At 37.3% G+C, this 11064-nt stretch overlaps 1 long non-coding RNA gene across 1 annotated transcript; it reads right to left on the reverse strand.

Annotated features, from left to right (window-relative positions):
• Positions 1–498: 498 nt before the first annotated feature.
• LOC148132816 (uncharacterized) lies at positions 499–6865 on the reverse strand. Its single transcript, XR_015749510.1, has 3 exons — positions 6750–6865; positions 5914–5998; positions 499–572 (listed from the first exon to the last, which is right to left on the reverse strand). It is a non-coding gene; the product is annotated as an uncharacterized LOC148132816 (long non-coding RNA).
• Between the last annotated feature and the right edge of the window lie 4199 nt (positions 6866–11064).

Below are 11064 nucleotides of genomic sequence, written 5' to 3' on the forward strand. Positions count from 1 at the left end.
CTGCACAAAAAAAATTAACAGCACATAACCAAAAGCACCATTTCTGTCCTGTACCACAACCTGAAAAACCAAGAAGAAAGTTAGCTTCGTCTGCTCTTTTGGCTAACTTCAGAAATGGGGACTCCTCCAGTTGTGAAAATCAGACAGAACAAATTCCATTGATACTAATTAAGGAGGGGTGATAGTATATTTTTGGAGATTCAGCAGCCAATGGAAGAATCTAATTTGGGCTGACTTAGAAATACAGTGTATTTAACAAGGAGGGTTTTAATACTGAAGTCTGGATTAGAGTAGACTGGGTAATAAGTTCCTAGTTTTTCTATCATTCTAGAAGGATCATGAACTGAGCCTTTATAATACATATAAAATATATTTAGAGCATCATAATAGACACACATCTTAGAAATGCTTTTGGTACATAAATTCATGCCACTCCCCTAATAGGGGTTATCATGTGATTAATATGAATGTCTATGGATTAGAGAAAAATCTTGTTCACCTTATATCTCTAGTCAGATATAAACAGTATCCCATAAGATGAATCCAGTCACTGCGGTGTTGTTCCATTTAATCTATTGAGAAATTGAATATGGCCAGTTGTAAATCGGATTGAACATGGTTAGACTTCAGATAGTAAGAACCCTAATGAAAGTTTTGGCTGTATTTAAAATAGCTTTTCAAAATGTGCTTCTACCCGATAGCATAAGGATACAGGTCCTTTTATCCCTGGCCAGCAGAGTGAGTGGCTATATTAACTGCTGCAGCAAGATGGAACTCAACACCACTGCAATACAAAACCAATTTGGAAGGTTTATTTATATTCAATTATATATTCCGTAAAAAATATCCTTTGGCTCACCAGCGGACATTACGTTTCCAATTTCATTTTGTACTTCTAAAACCTAGGAATGTGGAATTATCTGCACCCTGTAAACTGGAAAGGCTATGTTCCATTTTGTATGCAACTGTTGCCTTCAAGGTCGAATCCATCACAACAATTTGCCTTTAGTCTTTCAGATTAACTCGGGCCATCAACCACAGTACATACCAATAGAGTAAAAAAGAAAAAAAGCTTCTGCCAAACTCCAAACTTAAACTATCATGGAAGTTAAGAAAGATTAAAAAGTACTGTAGATGATTGGACCAAAAATATTTTTAAATATATGCAACCCAGGCCTCTGCAATTATTCATTAACTAGCTTGGTAACAAAATGTTTGGAATCCAACCCACAAGCTCCTTCACCCTTATTCTACACCCAAGCTATAGATATTTGCCACTATTGCAATTATCTATTTGCTGATAGATTTATATGGAATTTGGAAATAAACTGCTGAAAAGACAGAGAATAATAGCAAGCATTTTGCCTCTAGCAGGACAGTCACAGTGGGACAAGAAGAAAAATCTATTTGGTTTACAAACAGCTCTTTTCTGCAGGAATACTTTATAATGAGATGAAGGATAGGAGGGTGGAAAGGGGAGTGAGCCAAAATCTCACACTGTTGTCCCTTCCTAGTAGCTGTTAGTTAAAACTAATCCTTTTTGCCATTTCAGCGGCAATTCTGGAAATTAATGGCATCCTTACAAATACAAACCTGACTCATGGTGCTTCAGTTACTAAATCCCTACTATTGAGACTTTCAACAGGGAAAATTACATGAATTTTATAAGGGCTGGTCGTTCTTTGTATCGATTCCACCACAGAAAATTTGACATTGAGTCTTATTCTCTTGTCTAATATTTCTGCCTCTAAAACAGAGAGATTTCAAATGCAAGATAAAATATATTGATATCTGCATGTATGCATAAAGAAACTTTCTCATTACTATTGCACTATCATGCTTAGGCCTCTGAGAATCTGAAAAGTTCGTTGGAGTGCCGGTCAGTTTATTATAATGCAAACAGATAAGGTCCATTTTAGTTTTTTCCCAAACTGGTATCTTCCAGATGTTTTGGGGTGATAATGCCCTCCCCCTTTCTCAGATGGTGTTCCCAAGACATCAAGAGAGGCATCTTGATAAGTTCAATTCCTATGGAGCATTAACTTTCTGATCTGATTGCTGCTTTATATCTTTGCTATAGACTCTTCTTTTTGGCTGTGTTTAAGTATTTTCAGGAACTGAAAGGAAAAATTGGCTGCCCATTCTTTCAATCTCTATTCTACTTTAGCAACAAAGCAGGATAAAAATTCTGTTTTCATTCGAAGGAGGAATGAGGACATGGTGGGATGGAGAATGTCTCTATGGATGCCAGCTACTGGTAGGAGAAAAAACCTGAAAGTGTTCTGCTGTGGTTCTCCAATTTCATGAAGGGAATGCTCTGCTGGATCAAAGAACTAGCATCTTCCTCCAGGCAGAAAAGAAGTATAGTAACTACTTTGCTGCATATTCTCTGATCCCATAGGGTCATCACTTCTGTAGGATCTGAGGATTCAGGCTGGCTGAGGAATTCTAGGAATTGATGACTATACTTCTTAAAGTTGCCAAGCTGGAAAAAATGTGGTCTATGCCATCATCATGTGACCAATATGGAGCATGTCAGGTCATTGTCTCCTGACTTTCTTCAGTAGGAGGCCTGTTAAATGTCCATTGCACCTTGTTCTGGGAGAAACTGGAAAATAACTTTTTAGAAGTGGAAGTAGAAACCCAAGTACAGGCTGCTGATAAGCCCACACAACTGAGCAAGGTCAAGAGAGCAAGAACTACATAGACTCCATTATGGTACTTTAATGCAGGTCTTGGGGTAAATATCAAATCTTGGAAATTGCAAAAAGGTTTTCTATCCCCCCACTGAAAATGAGTTCATGAAGGTGGAATATCTCTGAATGATTTGGAATGATTGTTCCTAGGTTTCTGAGTTGCCTTTTATACAATAAAGTGCCTATGATAAATTCCCTAGGTAATTTCCTTTTATCTCATGATTGTTTAAGTTTATTCTGCCTTTTATTACTTTCCCAATCTCTTTAGTTTCTCTCTTAGTTGCCTCCATGATGAGTCTGAGGCAAGTTGAAGGTGGCATCCATTTGTGTTAGTGTTTTTCAAACTTGGCAATTTTAAGATGTGTGGACTTCAACTTCCAGAATTTCCCAAACAGCATTAAGTCAACAGATCTTAAAGTTGCTAAGTTTGAAAAACACTGACTTATGCCTTCTAAACATGGGTGCTAAAGCACCTCCAATCCAATGCTTAGCCTGTCTGTTTTGGTAATATAAAAAAAAAGCAGCAAGTAAGCATAAAATGTAAAGCCAATGTACGAATTAACATAATGCACACACACTAGGAATAGACAATCTGCCTAGAGCAGGGGGTGTTAACCTCGCAGCCTGTGGGCTGGATGCGTCACATACTGGCCCCGCCCAGCCCAGTTTAGCAAAGGAGAAAAAAGTCCCAATAAATCACGTGATGCTGCCGTGACGATACAAGTTTGACACCCCTGGCTTAAAGTCACCTAAAATTAGTGGCTATATACTGTATATAATGAAGAAATAAAATGAAGAAATAAAAAAAAAACCACTTTGATTTCTGAGGAAGAAATGGCTGACTGAAAGTGACTCCATGTTTCATAGGGCTAAAAACTTTAGCTAAGAACAAGGAGCTGACAGATTGTTCTCTTTCAACCATCTCTGAAGAAATAGAAGATTTCAGATTGCCCATGTTGCACTCCATACGGTTGCTCCTCCTGACAAGATTGCAAAGCAGCAGTCTTCAGAGAATGGAAAAATCAAGATACAAAGGAATCTGCCATCCTTGCTCCCGTTGCAGTCAGAGCCTTTAAAGGACATTAAGTTTGTACCTCCTTGTTAGCCACCTTCTGAGATTGCCTATTAACTAACTTCTGTAAAGGTGAGACACCTTCAAAAACCACAAGGCTAAAAACACCAAGTGAGTGCCTTCGATCCTTAATAGAAGAAAATAAAACTGTATCTTTAAAAGCTTTATGAATTCAAAATAAACAGCAAAAAGCAAGACAAGATTAAGGGCTCAGAAAAGGTTGGAATATTTGATTTTGAATATTACAACTTTAAAGAATAAATACATCTTCATGGGAAAGAAAAGCTATTTTCAATATTTGGAGACCTAATAGAATAAGCAACTTATAACAGTGTTCAGAGGTATTGTTGAAGAATGGCAATGGGATTTTGAACCGACTTTGTCAGCTATATTGTGTGTTTATATTCCCAGAAGAAATTGCTAAACTAGAAGAAGCTGTTATAGAAAGAGATATGGAACAAAACCTGTCTGAAATGATTATAGAGAACAACATGAACAAGCATTTATCACTGGATATAAAAAAAAATAGAATTGGCTCTAAAAATAAAGACAGAAATCAAAATGACAATTCAACGGAGTAATTGGAATATTTTTTTCAGGCTATACTTACAGAACAGTCTTCTTAAAGTTTTGAAGGAATCTGAGGCAAGGAATCTTTTTTTGTTGTTGTTCATTTTTGCTTTCTTGAACCTTTTATTCTTTCTTTCTATCTACTTTTTAAAAATTTGATTATCTTTTTATTACCGATATTATAATTAAAACTATTTTTCCCCCCACTGGGCAGGAAAAAAAATAGAAAAAAACAAGAATACAGTAAAGAAATGAAGTATGTCAAGAAATGATTTCCCCTTCATCACTAATATAAACAACTTTAGTAATGTATCACCTTTTCTTAAATTACAAAAATGATCTCTTCTTCCCATATCCCATCTCTTATGTATAAACAAATACCTAAAGCCTCATCATTTCAGTACTTGTGTCAGCAAAGGTCCATTAAAGATTTCCAGTGATAACAACATATCTATTAAACCTTGATTAAATAAACCACCTTTATATTCCCACCTACTTCCAACAGTCTTGATTTTAGTCCCTTCAAATAATATCCCAAAACTTGTTTCGTTTTCATGTTTCTTTATTCCTTTTTGCAAATTTCTCAGAGCTTTAAAAAGCCTCTTTTGCAATATAGGAAAATTATCCAAATCATTTTCTTGATTTATTATTTCTTTTAATTAATAAAACATAAGTGGGGGGGGGCAGTATAGTATCTTTTTCATGTAGACCATAATTTTTAAATCCACTTTTAGATCAGTCTCAATCTTTTCAGGTAAAACTTGTCCCTCTTCCATAATAGCTTCTAAACATTATCTGTAGAGGAAGGCACTCTTAAAATTAACTGTGAGTCTATTGTTCAAAAACATCCTTTATTATATCCAATGTTAAAATATCCTGCTTTATTTTGTATTTATGAATTGAGCTTTTGTTTTCTCCTTATTTCTCTTCTTTAGTTCCTTCTAGTTCCCTCTAGTGTCTAATTTTTATAGTATTTTCTGGGAGCACTCTCTGCATAATGTGTTGTTTTTATTATTTTGTTTTTTGGATATTATTATTTTTATTCTGTTCACTGGTAGCCACAAAAAGTCATATCTTCATTAGGTGGCCATATATATTTTCCTAATATACAAGTTAAATCATTAATTAAGTTCAGGAACTGTTAAGTATTTCTGCTACATGTTCCTGAATGTATTTAGAATATTTAGAATATTCTTTAGAATATCATTTAGAATTTTCTGCTAAATCTAGCAGTAATATGGGAAATTTTCACCATCTATTTGCAGCAGAAGCATCATCATATTGTAATCTGCCTGGAGCTTTGCACTACAATCATTTTATGTTTCCAGCTGTAAAAAGCTGATATGATAATGATATGTATGATATGGTATGTATACAACACTATTTGCATTTTAATACTTAAGAGTTAAAGCAGACTTTACATTTTCTATTTTTAAATAGTTTGGTATTATTTCTTGAGTTGGTGGTTAGTTTGACTCCCAAGTGATGACTGAGTCCATTAGCCATGTGCTCTATTTAATATAGCCATGAAGTGGCATATTGAAATTATTTTACTTTTGGCATTTGTTAACTTACTCATTGCCGGAAAGGCTGCACTGGTTATGACAGTCCAACTTTTATCATACACAGGGTTACAGGAGAAAACCACCAGGGGTGTCACCTGGAAAATAGGTGCCAAGCAAAGCTAAGAATGATGTAGAACAATTCAGCCAGAGTTCAGTTCTTTATTTGCTGACACATAATAGACAGAATCTTGCCTGATTAAATCCTTAGTACTCTCAACCTAATGGATATAACCAGGAAAATTCTAAGGAGTGGCTATCCTTATTCTCTTCATCTGTCTAGCTCTGGGCTGAGTTGCCTCTTTTTTTTCTCCTCACAACCTTTCTGGGATGTGCTCCCTCCTTCCTGGGAAACTACCAGCTCACTGTAGTCCATCATACCAGCTTCCCTCCATGGACACATCTTTCACAATAGCGATGGTAGCAGAAATTACCATGCCCTTACAGAAAATGGAGCCAGGGTATGAAGATCTAATGGATTTCTGAAAAGAAATTTGAGATTTTCGACCACTTTCACTACAGTTGGTTAGAATGCTGGACAAGGTTTTTAGAATGAAGGCAAATATATGTGCCCCAGGATAATGTTGCAAGATCCAATCAGGGTTAGTCATCAGGACCAGAAGTTTAGTCTTCCAAACTTTCAGATTCATGCTGGAGCCCATCCTCAGGGAATATGTGCTGTGGACCAGTGGTCACCAACCGGTGGGCCACGAGAAAATTTTGGTGGGCCACAGAGAAATCTCACCTCCCGAGCACCCCTCCAAAGCAATTAATCCAGGCTGCGCAGAAACACAAGGTGGCACTGCCCACATGGCCCGCAGGAACCCTCCCCGCCCACTCACTCCTTACCCGGGTAAACTTGCCTGCTAAATTGCTATTTTTCCTTTTTCTGACCATCATCTGTTCTGCTATGCCAGGAGATTTAGATTAGCTAAGAAGCAGGAAATGGTTGGGTTTCTTGCTTTCTAACTAGTCCTTAGATACCTGAGGACTGAAGGTTTGCTTGCAAGAAAATTCAGTGCAGACTCACAGCAAGCAAATTTGAGAGACTGAGCTAGCCGATGGCAGATAGATAGATCACTGAATGATTCTGTGAGCAACTCAGTCTGCCTGCTTTGCCTGATTTTGGGTAAAAGTTGCTCTTTTTTATAAAAAAATTCAATATTTACATACATGGTGTGTTGTGAGTTAATTTTGTGAGTTTGCTTTCTAGCAAATTTTATGAGTTTGCTTGCAAGCAAATTTTATGTGACAGACTGAGCTAGCCAATGGCAGATAGATAAATTTTTCTGAATGAATCTGTGATTCTGTGAGCAACTCAATCTGCCTGCCTGCTTTGCCTGATTTTGAGTAAAAGTTGCTCTTTTTAAAAAATATATATCTATATTTATATAAATATTTATAATATTTACATACAAGCCATGCCCAGCCTGTCACGACCACCAAGCCACACCCACAAATTAGGCCACACCCACAGAAACAGTTAGTGGTCCCTGGGATCTAAAATTATGAGTTTGGTAGTCCCTGAGGTCCAAAAGCTTGGCAACCCCTGCTTTGGACTATTCTATGCTTTCTATTGATGTGGTGCCTTCCTATTGGTTAATTGGTGTGCTGGTGGCCAGTGATTGGTTTTTAGAAACTGGAACTCAGCTCTTTAGCCAAACATCAAATACACTGGGAAGTAGACTGCAAATTTAGTTTACTTTTCAGGACATTTGTGAGGCAGAGTTGAATTGTGTCAATTCAAATTATGAAATGAAGAATGGGACTAAAAATTTAGTATATACATTTGCCTTGTAGGTACACATTGAAGATGCAAATATTTTGGCTGAAATACCTCATAGAAAACTGGTTCCTGACTACTGTAGATCTCCTTATGAACAAATCTGCCAAGTAGCTGTTCATAAGTCTCCTATTCACATGTGTAGGGCCAACTCACAGAATTTGGCACTAACTGCCTTTATGTTAGTGATCCTTGGTACTTACTCTTCATGCAAGCACACTGCCTGGCTGGTGGGCTTCCAAGAGCTACAATGCTTAAAGCATCATTTCAAAGCAGACACCATGGTTTAGTTCAGAAATAGGTAATAGACTGGTGATATCCATAATCTGCAGAAGGTTTAGTGACAGACACAATAAAAGATTTAAAGTTTTCAGTTTCAAACTATCAAAGACATTGATACAACAGGATCTGGCAGGGAATTAAGGGAGTTATCATCTCCAAACCTCAGGAGATTGAAGTTTACCTCAAAATACAGGCCAACTCCCAGTACAGAAAGAAATTGCTAAGAAAAGCTGATCAAATACTTCACAATGAGAATAAATGCATCTGATCACTTCCAGCCTACCGTATCATCCCAATCCTGGATTTACTCACAGAAATTTAAGTCCACCATGTCTGATTTTAATTAAATTAGAAGTTTATATTTTAGTTACTGCAGTCTCCCTCTTCACAAATCTCTCACTAAATTCCTTCTTGCTGATCTTGCAGTTACTTCTGGCTTTGCAATCAATAACATTTAATTTCACTAGGTTTCATAAACAAGGCTGACAAAATACAGCAACTCTATAATCAGATAAACACCCCAAAGGCAGAGTTGGGTAGATACTGATTCGAACAGCAGTGGCAATCAGTAATCTACCTTGCATCATGATACAATCAACCATGTCTAACCAAAAATTAGATAGAGAGGGTCCATAAATCATGACACCTTCAGAGTTATAAAAATCTGTCAGGCACAGTCTATTCAAGGATTCATTGGAAAGGGAAAAAGGAAGAGTGTTATAAAGCTCTTTCAAAATGGTTAATTCATATAGTGCTAATTTCCACTCAAGGAAAACAGTCCTTACTGGTGACTTTAAACTGTAATGTATGGGGAAGTTTGCTGAACATTGTTTGCTGTACAGTCCATGTGTAAAAATCTGTATTTTGGTTTACATGGAGACTTGATTGTGTTCAAGATCAAAATGGGGTCCATACTCCATCCTAACAAAGAATTTTTTAATTTTTAATTTGTTTGTTTATTTATCATATTTAGAAATCAGCCGTCTCCTTTATAGATTATCTATATAATAGATAATAAAAGCAAGGATAACATAATCAAAATGAAAAAGGCGAGGGAAGGACTGCAGAGGTCTAACTAGCCCCATGGCTGCATGCTATATTCTGCAGGCTCCAAGTGATTTGGCAAAGCCAGGTCTTCAAACATTTGTGAAGGGGCAGGAGACCAGGGAATTGCCTCGCCTCTAAGAGAAAAAGCTCTTTCTGCTTCATTCTCAGTTGCTTCAGATATTAACCTTTCCCCTACAGCTGAAGACATCATTTTAACAGGCAGAATTGTAGCTTAGAATTGTGCTTCGTGTACAAGGTTGAATCCTTGGCTAATCTAGAGAGGGCTGGGACATCTGTCTCATGCTGAGAGCAGTGTTTCTCAATTCCAGCAATGTTAAAATGTGTGAACAGGCTGGGGAAATCAGAGAGTTGAAGTCCACACACATCTTAAAGTTTCTGAGGGTGAGAAACTTTGTTCTATAGCACTGGAAGGGAGTGTGGCAAGTGGGATAATTATGAGTATCTGCTCTGTTTGCCCACAAATTGGTGACATCCCAATAAGGAAGACTTCCTTTCCCTAAAATATCACCTCTGATATAATTTAACCTAACATGGTAGCTCTGGAACTAGAATCAGACCACCACCATCATCATCACTATCACTATCCAATCTTTCTGAAGAGGTAGCCTGAAGTTTAGATCCCACACTGATTCAGGGATTGTGCGAGATGATTTCCCAAATCCCACCCAACCTAACGAACCCAATTTTCCTCAATAGTCCTCCATACTTCTGCAATGAATCTCTTCTATGTTGTAAAATCACAGGAAGAAAGACTCCGGCATTTTTTTTTTCAGTTTTAAAATGAATCCAAGTCATTTTCATGCCTCAGAGTAACATTTTGACTTTAAATTCATGACCTCAGATAATAATACATGAAACAGGAAAGTCCTCCTTCTCCTGAACCTGGGTCTAACTGGAGAAGTAACTGTTTTCTCTCTGCAAGCGCAACCACTTCAACCACCCAATTTCTCTTAGCCTTACAATGAAGAAAGCAAGGGGATCAAGAAACCTCATGGAGTGATACAGCTCTAATGCAATCACAAAGCCTCTGTCCCCAAGAAAGCTATTTAAGAGTGTGTGCATGGCCGGTTCAGTAGAACTTACCTTGATAAAAATGTAAAAGTGGCACACATGGACTTTCCAGATGGATAGAATAGCTCTTTATCCCAAACTCATTGATGCAGGCATGAAAGAGATCCTTGTTGATCCCAGTCTCTCACAGCAACTGTTGTCATGGTTATAAATCATTTCTTATTGCCCTCCCTGGTCAGTAACAAAATATTAAGAATGGATTTACTGGGTGAGCACACTCAGGCTGGCTCCTCTCTCTGAGTGAAAGTTGATAGTAATAGACTCTAGTCACTTTTCTTGCCAGTAAATATATACTGTATATATATAAGAAAAAGATATAATGGAAGCTAAAGCAACAGATCAGCATCTACAGAAATATGAATGAAGAAGCTTATGTACTGTAGTTGTTGTTCCATGAAAGAAACAGCACACTTGGTAAGGGAAATGGAAGAAAAAGAATGCACATGTTCTATGAGACACATAAAGTACGTTTTTATTTTACTACAGGTAGTGAATGGGCAGTTGCCTAATTTGATTACATGCGAAAGAATACTTAACCCTGGGAGATATAGTCTTGTGTTCTTAATCTATTATTTTTATTTAATTCTATTTATTGTTTAAATAGAATTAAACAGAACAACAAAGGACATGTACAAATTGCAGGTATTGGGGATGATTAAGTAGAAAACATGAAGATAATCCTGTATTTTATGATGCTAAGGAAATCTAGAATTTCAGGGAAGCCTATCAGTATTTGTACTGTGCTCTACTCCTTTGGAAGGAAGGGGAATACAGGCCATCACTAGTGGTACTCTGTACCAGGGGTCACCAATCTTTTGGACCTCAGGAACCACCAAATTCATAATTTTAAATCCCGCGGACCAAAGACCCTGGGAATTCTTTATTTGGGATTGCAGGATACCGTCTCCAGCTCCGTTCTCAGGGGAGGGAGGGAGGGAGGGAGGGAGGGAGAGGGAGAGG

The sequence above is a fragment of the Notechis scutatus genome, chromosome 1 (assembly GCF_049901735.1).
Source record: "Notechis scutatus isolate UNSWTSFEM ecotype Mainland chromosome 1, rNotScu1.2, whole genome shotgun sequence".
In the NCBI taxonomy this organism is placed as follows: Eukaryota; Metazoa; Chordata; class Lepidosauria; order Squamata; family Elapidae; genus Notechis; species Notechis scutatus.